The sequence below is a fragment of the Peromyscus eremicus genome, chromosome 5, assembly GCF_949786415.1.
Source record: "Peromyscus eremicus chromosome 5, PerEre_H2_v1, whole genome shotgun sequence".
Classification (NCBI taxonomy): Eukaryota; Metazoa; Chordata; class Mammalia; order Rodentia; family Cricetidae; genus Peromyscus; species Peromyscus eremicus.
This window is the reverse complement of record NC_081420.1, coordinates 80,065,781-80,075,790: the sequence shown is the minus strand read 5'-3', so window position 1 is coordinate 80,075,790 and position 10,010 is coordinate 80,065,781. Positions and strand designations below refer to the sequence as shown.

The following is a 10,010-nucleotide window of genomic DNA, read 5'->3' as shown; positions in this document are numbered from 1 at the left end:
GTTGGCGTGTGTGTGCACATATGTATCACATACAGAAAGCAAACAACAGGGCTGACAATGTAGCTTAGCTGGTAAAGTGTCTGCCTAGCATGCCTGGATCCCTGGGTTCAATTCCCAGTGCCACATAAACCAGACACAGTGGTGCATACCCATAATCCAACACTGGGCAAGTTGAAGCAGGTGTATCAGAAGACCAAAATCATCTTCCTCACAACAAAAAGAGTTCAAGGACAGCCTGGGATGTCTGATGTCCTGTCTCAAATAATGGAAGAAAGAGGGGGTGGAGGGAGGGAGGGAGGGAGGAAGGGAGGGAGGAAGGAAGGGAAAATTAAAAAAAAATATGTGGTGGGATGTCTTTCTGTATGCTGTGAACATGTGTTGCTTTGATTGGTTAATAAGGAGGCTGCTCTGACCAATGGTGAATCCGGTTATAGCCAGGCAAGAAATCCAAGAGAGAGACAGGAAGAAGAAAGGCAGAGGCAGAGGAGAGACACCAGCTGCTACCTAAGGAACAGCAAGATGCCAGAAGACTGGTAATGACACAGCCATGTGGCAACTTATAGTTTAATAGAAATGGGTTAAGTTATAAGAGCTAGCTTGCAAGAAGCCTGACCCATAGGCCATACAGTTGATAATTAATATAAGCCTCTGTGTGTTTACTTGGGACCAAGTGGCTGTAGGACATGGGTGGGAGAGATTCGTCCCAACCATGGGGCTGGGCAGGACCAGAGACACTTCAGACTGCAGAAATAGACTGTACAAGTCTCCAGCTGACCAGATGATAGGGTTCCTGCTATCCTGAGATGTTGAGTAATCAAAAGAGACTTTAAAGACCATGGCTATACAGTACAATTTCTGTTATAAAGACAGAATAAACCATATGATAAATCTACATTTAAAAATCCATTTTCACCTGGGTGGCGCACGCCTTTAATCCCAGTGCTCGGGAGGCAGAGGAACACTGATTACTTCTTGCTCTAAGGCTCATGTTTAGCAATCTTCCTTTATACAGCCCAGGCCCACCTGCCTAAGGATGGTACTGCCCATAGTGGGCTGAGCCCTCCTTCATCAGCAATCAAGAAAACACCCCGCCCCCCCCAACAGGCCCACAGACTAATTTGGTGGAGGTAATTCCTCAATTGAGGTTCCCTCTTCCCCAGTTGTTAGGTTGACAACCAAGATGAGCTAGAATGGTGTTCAATGTTAGAAGAGAGAGGAGGTGAAGAACTGTGGAATTAGCCCTGTATGTTTGTTTCTCTGCTGGAGACCAAGGAAGAACCATCACAAAGTTCACTAAAAATACCTTGAGAACTCCTCTCCCAAACAAGGAAATTGCTCTAAAAATCATCACATTTTCTTCCTAGTAGATTATTATTAATAGCATGCAGTTATGTGATTTTTTTCTCATATTTGAATGAAATAAGACAAAGAGCTGACACTTCTCTAGAGTTCCCTTCCCTTCTTGCTATTACCTTGATTCCCTACATTAATTAATTAATAATCCAATTAATTAAGACAGTGTCTCATGTAGCCCATGGTGGCCTCAAAATCAACATGTAGTTGAAGATGACCTTGAACTTCTAATTCTCTTGCATTCATCTCCTCAGTGCTGGAATTACAGGTAGCACCACCATGCCTCATTTATGTGGCGCAGGGGAAAGAACCCAGGCCTTGGTGGATGCTGGAGGAGAACTCTACCCTCAGAGCCATATACCCAGCATCCTTTTCTCTTTAATGAGAATGAGTTGTGAGCTCACATACATGTCTCCTCTCATTTCCCTCGATCACTGCTTCCTGTAACCTCCCAATCAGAGTTTCCTGAATCTTCAAAATGCACCTCTCATTAATTAGCCTGGTTTTCAGCTCTCTGCTGTTGGACCATCCTTCATGACTCACAAGCAGCGCTAGACACAACTATTTCCTGCTATTTCTTGATGTCTTTCGCAATGACTTCCACGCCCACTCTTTCAAGGTTTCTTCCTTCCTTACCATTACCAGCCAATCAGGATAGACTCTTACCTTGCCTCCCCAAACTTCACATACTGCTGGAAAAGGTAACAGAGGAACACAGCCTTCCTTCCCATTCTGTGTCTTTTATGTCTTGGTTGTATCTGAGATTTCTGAGGTATAGGTTCACCTTTGTGTGTGTGTGTGTGTGTGTGTGTGTGTATTAGTCCACACTGTATTTTCTATTTGCAGAGCTTCTCTGAAAACTTTTTTTTGCATAACTTTAATTTTTGAGAACATCGTACATGTACATAATGAAATACGACCATATCTACCCCTCACAACTTCACGTCTTTGTTGTTGTTGTTGGTGGTCTGCTTGTCTGTTTAAAAGCACTAAGTACTGTGACTACTGCCCATCTGTGCCTGGATATGTGATCACCTGAAGCATGGGAAACCCAGCAGTGGACACATCTCAGAAAAGAAGGATTCCCCTTCTATCAACAAACATTCACTGCCCGTCTGTGTAGGGTCTGGAGATAAGCCACGTCATCCATTCCAGGATTGCTGGCTTGGCTGTGTACAGATCATGTGTGGGTAACTATAGGTGTTGTGAGCTCGTGACTGCAGTAGCAATGACATACAGAAAAGACAGCATTTCACAGTCCTCCTCCCCACCTGCTAGGTCTTCCACATTCTTCTGCCTCCCTGAACTCTTCTGTGAAGTCTAATCATCTCCTAGTTTGGTTACAGACTCTGACATCTGAAATGTCCTTAGATACTATCAATCCAGTTATCTCCAGTAAGAAGATGAAGGCAGGCAGTAATGCCCTGTGGACTGATATGAGTGACTCAACATGTGCTCCTTGTCCATCTGATGAGGCGCTGAGCACTTTGCATGCACCATCACATGGGACATTTACAACTCAGTGAGTTGTGTGTTGGTCTCATTTTAGTAAAAGAAGAAGACTGAAGCCGAGGAGTGTCTCCTCCTCAAGGGCACAGGACATAAATGACGAAAGTTCTGATCAAGCCAATGTCCCTCATAGTTATAAAGCTCTTGCCTGACATGTTTCGTTAATAAGCAATGGGTTGGTATCTGAAACCCATTTTTCCGTAGTGAAGCCTTTCTGTAGTGGGTCTGTCTCCTGGCATGTTGACATTGGTATATGGAGCCGATCCCGGTGGTGACAGTTGTGCTGATGGGTCATCTGTTCCCACAGCCCTCGTCTATTCTGCATGATTTAGGAATAATGTCTTCATAACAAGGTCAACAAGCCTTTTGTTTACACACTGTAAAACCACCATTCTCCAGAAGCTGGGTGATCTCAACAGTTCTGTCATATAAGGACTTCAAGGTGGCTGTCACGTGGATGCGTGCTACATGGGGCTGTTTACACATAAACATACGCGGAGACTACAGAGCAGTCCAGCGCAGCCCGAGAAGACAATCAGGAAAGTTTTTCTTTTCTTGCATCACTCAAAAAGTCATTTACTCTTTTTAATGACAGAACAATCTGTGTATTTTTGCAGTCACAGTAAGTAGCATTCGAAAGCAATGAGATAACATCAATAGAAGCACAGTATGCTAATGCAAAATTAATGAGCAAGATGGCAGTCTCCTTTCTAGGCAAATAGTGCTCCGTAATACAGTACGCCCTCTCCATTAAGTCTCGTCTCAGGAGCCAGAGAGTATGAGTGTTATGGAGGAGGTGTGGGCTCAGTGCTGTGGGAGTGACTCGAGAAGATCACTGTGATTGATAGACAGGGGCTGCACATGGGAGCGAATACCTAGGCACTGAGAAGAACACATCACTCTTTTTAAACTTACTCCTTGATTGTCTCACAGGTCAGCAACATTGTTGAAAAGTAACTGGTGTGACTGATTTGCATTTAGCAAGATAAAGTAAGTAACTCAGTAAAAACAAGGTAGATATGTCAGTGAGAAAGCACTGTGAACACCACTCTGAATTTGATGTATATTCAATAATCGTTGGGGCCAGCAGCATGTATACAACTCTAGCCTTGCTTGCTATAGAAGTGATCACTTCGCCACCGGGCTAAGCTTCAGATTTCTCTGTCCAGTGTAGAGATCCACATTCTTAATAGATACCGAGCTAAATAAACACCAAAGGGCTACACTGCACGTTCAGACACAGTGAGTTGGCTCCTGGAACTGTAAGAAGCCAGCGGTGGAGAGGAGGCTGCGAACTTCAAACCGCATGAGTTGCATACAAATCATGTGTGGCCTCAGAGTAAGTCGTCAGCCATGGTGGGTGTGGCATTATGCTCTGGCATGGATGTTATCTTGTCCAAATGTTTGTTGAAGTGTAGCTGCCATTGTCAGTGCTGAGATTAGGAATCATGAAGGGCAGTGGGAGTGGCGTTCTCACAAATGGGTAATGACGTCATCAAACGGATTCATCAGAAAGGGAAGAGTTCCCACCTTCCTTCTCCTGTGTCCCAGCCTTTCCCTGTGATAGGACCCAGCAGGAAGGCCTTGGCAGAATGCAGCATCTTGATCTTGAATGTTCCAGACTCTTGAGCTGTGAGAAAACAAACGTACTTTGTATGTAAATTACCCAGCGTCCAGCGTTCTGTTATAGCAGGACAGAGCAGTCGGAGACAAGCACATGGAGAACTGTCGCATGTGCTCCGTTCAGACTGCACATATCCTGGAGAGGGCTGCTTGGTGGAGCTTGCCTTGATGACCACCCCGTCTTCTTCAATAGAGTTCACAGAGAAAGGTACTGAACATTGTTAGTTTAGGTGCTCAAGGGCTTTGAAATGCTTTTGTCAAAGTTTTACATGGAAATCGTAGGAAACAGAAAAAATGGCATGCATGGACACATGCAACAGACAAAGAGCTTTTGGCAGTCCTGTCTGCAGAAGAGTTAGCTTTGTGGAATGGAGTCTCTTAGTGGCTGGAGGCAGAGTGGGAGGCGACATTAGTCAGCTAGAGGCATCCTTGGCTAGCCGGGGTCTAGACACAGTCATTTGCTCATTTCTCTGTAATAAAGATGAGTCCATGAATATTTTGCTTATCCTAAAACTAAATTATTGTATGACCACTGAGTTTAAATGTCCTTGAAGTCTAAGATAAATAATCCACATAAAAACATAAACATGAGAGCCGAGGAGACAGCTCGGCTGGTAAAATGCTTGCCCTGCAAGAGCAAGGACTTGAGATTGATCTCCAGAAGCCACAGGAAGAGCTGGGTATAGTAGTACACACTTGTAATAACATGGATCCCTGGAGCTCACCAGCCAGCCAGTCTAGCATAGTCAGCAAGCTCTAGGCCAGTGAGAGACCCTGTCTCCCCAAAACAAGATAGATGGCTTCTGAGGAATGATATACAAAGCTGACTTCTGGCTCCCACACATGTGTCCATACAAGTGCAGGCACATCTGCACATACACATGCATTCATATGAACATACACATAGATACACACACACACACCACAAAAATTAATAAAACTACCACAATCAATTCTAGTCATAGTTCTGTAAGATTTTTTTTTTTGCTCTCAAAACATCTTTTGCCTTCATATACTGATAAACAGAAAATAGTTGTTACCTGAGAAGTTACCAGTCTGTTGTTTCAAGACCTTTGATGCTATGCAAAGTGTTAATATCAAGCTGAAAGAAGACTTTATTAGGTGCTACTTATACTTAGAGCTACTTATATAGCTAAAGAACCATTTCTTTGGCATCAAAGGTGGTATGCTCAAAGTTGCCAAAATGGGCATGGGCATGTGCCTCAGTTGGTAGACTGCTCACCTAGCATTCACGCAGCACTACAACCTCCTGCTTGGTATACAGATCTCTTCTACTTCTCCCCCCACCCACCAACGAAGTGATGTTTAGCCTCAGGTTAGACATCTCAGGACAAGGTGCTTTCTCCTCCTGCAGATACAGTATTCTCTCTTTTCAGATCTCGCTGAGATTCTTTAAAGTAATTGTGAAGAGACTGCTCTGGAAACACAAAGTCTGAAGTATGTAGAGACAAAAAAAAAATCGGGGGCTAAGGTGATGGACGGCTTGATGGTATGACAAGAACCCGAGAAGCAGGCTGTGCGGAGACAGAGAAAGAATGAAGAGGCAACCATGATCAACCTTGAGATCACAAGGGGGAAAAGAAAAAAAACAAAAACAAAAGAGGAGAAATTGCTGAGGCAAGAGAAGATGAAATCAGTGTAGCAGGACAGAAGTCAAAGCCATTAAAAGAAGGCGAGTGAGCAAATGCTGCAGATAATAAACCAGACGGTCTCTTGGACTCTTCTGGGTCTGATCTTCATGGAGTGACTTAATTATCTTGTCAGATGTCGATTCTAGACCATCAGATGTAGCGAGGTGTGCATCCCAGGGAGTGATCACACTCTATTGCAGAGCAGAAACGGTTTCTTATTTACAACTGCAGTTTGTCTGTGTTACCTAGGCACAGTACATAGCCAAGCATTTCTCCTACCAATGTTAAATGTCTGAATATGACAATGTAGTTACCCTGATATAAATGCATATTGTCTCCAATGAGGATTACACTGAGGCTGTCGATGTATCGTGTGGACTTGTTTTTGTTTGTTGTTTTGTTCTCTGAGACAGGGTCTCCTAGTCTTGAACTCCTTATCCTCCTGCCTCAGCCTCTGTTCTGCAGCCATACATGAGCACACCATACCTAACTGTGTGCTTTTACAGGACTGGTTCCTGAGAGTTTCCGTGTAGATTGAACAATGAATGTAACACTGAGAGAAGAGGCCCAGGGCTGTCACATGTCATCAGAGAACAAGGCTGTTGATTATTTCATTTTAGCACGTACTAGGCATTTCCTTATATCAGAGAGTTTCTCATCATGATAGTTTGCAGAAGTGGTAACTCTGTCCACTGCAGGGCTTCCACTAACATGATGCAAGATGTCACAGTCCAGAAATAAGGAGCTTCCCGCGGCATCTGAGGTGATTTCCTACCTCTTGTTACCTGGCATATAAATCTCAGCATATGACTAAGTCATTTACTTTGTTCTATATGGATAAAAATGCTGTTTGCAGGAGAAGCCTGAGGTGACGGGTGGTTTAATTTGAGGAGTTCCATAAAGCATCTCTCAGAAGAAAAAACTGAAAGGCTCTCTTCATTCACCCTGCTGCTGCACAGCCCTGCCACTGTCGAGTTGCCAGCGCCATGCCTGACCCCCCATGATGGGCTGCAACCTGCAAACTGTGAGCCGAACCCTTCCACCCTCCAGCTGCTTCTTGTCAACTGTCTGGGCACAGCACAGAGAAAGTAACTAACACAGTATTACATCTAGGAGAATGCCTGACACCCGCCAGTGTTGACTTTCTCTCCTGCTCCAAACTGGCCTTCCTCTAAAGGGCATGCAGAGGCTGAGAGCAGTAGCAATGTTACAATTGTCTCTCCAACTTTTCAGTCTGTGTTTTTTGAGGTTCAGTTCCTTCTCATGGGCAGTCCCTCCACCAGGACAGCATGTGACTGTGCTCATGCTCAGAGCCCTTTGCTCAGAACAGTCATGACTTGGTCTCATGTTCTGCTGCTGTCACGAGGGCATTCTAAATCATTGTTGGAATGATCCCTGTGTCTCCATTTTGGTTTGGACTCCACAAACTGTGTAACTGGTTTAGGCTAGAGAACATTCCCAGGGTGACAGAGTCTTGCCCTATGTGCAAAAATAGCACTTGCCTCTGCATTACAAAGGGATGGACCAGGAGTAAATTACAGCCAGACTAGCTGTTTGTGGGGGAAAGTAAAGAGAGTGAGCTAGACTCTGAGAACTCTGATTTCTGGGGTGAGGGAAGGACCACAGGATCAAACAAAGTTAGTTACTTTCTTCCTGCCCTGACAGACACCTGGCAGAAGCAGCTTTGGGAAGGAAACGTTTATTTTGGATCACTGTTTGAGGGGACAGTCCAACATGGTTACAGAAGCATGAGTCAGCTGGTCACATGGTGTCCTCAGTCAGGAAGCAGAGAGATGAGTGCTGGTGCTCAGCTCACTTTCCCCTTTCCAGTCAGTCTGGGACCCCAAACTGTGCAATGGTCTCTTGGGTGATTCCAGATCCTGTCCACATGACAATGAATATGATCCATCACATCTGCCAAGGTTTCATTGGTCAGGGAAGGCACCCAGGGAAGTGGGAATGACTATCTAAGTGTCTTCTTTCTCCACTTTGTGTTACATATTTGGATTCTCAAAATATACATATTCTCATATCCTTCTACACAAACCAAATAATACAGCTGCCAAAGGACCGAGATATTTTGGGACACATTTGTTTTTCTTACATTTTGTTGATGTCTAAACACAGTCCTTTTGAAATGAGCATTTGCTAGTTGAAGTTAATTTATTCACGGCTTTACATTGACTCTCTTTGTGGTGTTTATGACATAGGATGCAGAAGCCTGATTTCCAACATCTAAAAGCAAAACTCAAGGTCCTTCAGAGTCTGGGGGAGGCTGAGACCAGGTGAGAGGCTGAGATCAGGTGGGAGGCTGAGATCAGGTGGGAGGCTGAGACCAGGTGGGAGGCTGAGACCAGGTGGGAGGCTGAGACCAGGTGAGAGGCTGAGGCCAGGTGGAGGCTGAGACCAGGTGGAGGCTGAGACCAGGTGGAGGCTGAGACCAGGTGAGAGGCTGAGATCAGGTGGGAGGCTGAAACCAGGTGGGAGGCTGAGGCCAGGTGAGAGGCTGAGGCCAGGTGGAGGCTGAGACCAGGTGGGAGGCTGAGGCCAGGTGAGAGGCTGAGACCAGGTGAGAGGCTGAAACCAGGTGGGAGGCTGAGATCAGGTGGGAGGCTGAGACCAGGTGGGAGGCTGAGGCCAGGTGAGAGGCTGAGGCCAGGTGGAGGCTGAGACCAGGTGGAGGCTGAGACCAGGTGAGAGGCTGAGACCAGGTGGGAGGCTGAGGCCAGGTGGGAGACTGAGGCCAGGTGTGAGGCTGAGACCAGGTGTGAGGCTGAGACCAGGTGGGAGGTTGAGACCAGGTGGGAAGTTGAGACCAGGTGAGAGGCTGAGACCAGGTGGGAGGCTGAGATCAAGCTGGCGACGTTCAATAAACGAGTACTGTATTTGGTCCTAGTCTAACAGCCTCCTAAGAAGTTTCTCACTGACACAGATTTACAAAGAATGGGGATCTGTGTTTACAGAATCTGTGACCCCTAATGCAGCCCCACAATTTGAGAGTCCACACGGAAGCCTATACCTAGGGATAGTTAGTCAAGAAGGGATGAGGCTCAAACTCAGGCACTTGGACTGATTTACACAGATTACATGTGTCGTGGTGACATTTAAAGCAATGGTGCTATGAAATACAAGAAGATGCCTTTGGTCTGGAAAAGTTTTCAAAGACTTCGAATAGCAAGAAAAAGACATCAATATAATGGTGCACGAGAGGCCTCCTCACAGCATATTTGAAGCTTCCTTGTGTCTGAGTGGCAGTATTCTGTAAGAGACCCACAGGGAGAGAGGGGTGAAGTGTGCTTGACTTTACAGCCCCTGAGACCTGAGCTAAAACTCATCACCTTGACAATGGAACGGGGTGTGAATGGAAAGAAAAAGAACCCATGAAGGATTTTGCTTTTATTTTTCCTTTCAATTTCTTTTCAGATTGAAGAGCTGAAATAACATTACCTGGAGAAATGTACTCTGGGATACCATGCTCCAAGTCAGAGCAAAACAGCCAAAGACCTTGTTACTGTAATTTACAATTTTTTTGAGCATGCATCCATAAACAAGACATTTGTATAAGTGCTGAAAATTTTAATTAAATGGCATGAAACCTGCTGCAATGTATCTGGTGCCCTTTTCCTGTCTGTTGTTGTCATTAGTAATTAAAATCTATTAAACTCCCATGTGAGGCTCAAGTCCTTTTAGGAGAGAAATGAAAATTGTTTTTAGACATAGTGCTTAATTGGGAGATAAAAGTAGTTTTCTTCAGGGAAGGAAGACAATTTGGAACTGAGTGAGAGCCAGGGAATGGGTATTACCATAAAATTCAGAGAAACATTGAATGGTGGTTAAAGTCAATTCCTTGAAATCACCCCCCAACACACACAC

At 45.0% G+C, this 10,010-nt stretch overlaps 1 long non-coding RNA gene across 1 annotated transcript; it reads left to right on the top strand.

Annotated features, from left to right (window-relative positions):
• Nucleotides 1-459: 459 nt before the first annotated feature.
• On the top strand, nucleotides 460-9,746 carry LOC131910583 (uncharacterized). The gene is made up of 3 exons (XR_009379171.1): nucleotides 460-533; nucleotides 8,348-8,422; nucleotides 9,561-9,746. It is a non-coding gene; the product is annotated as an uncharacterized LOC131910583 (long non-coding RNA).
• The last annotated feature ends 264 nt before the right edge of the window (nucleotides 9,747-10,010 follow it).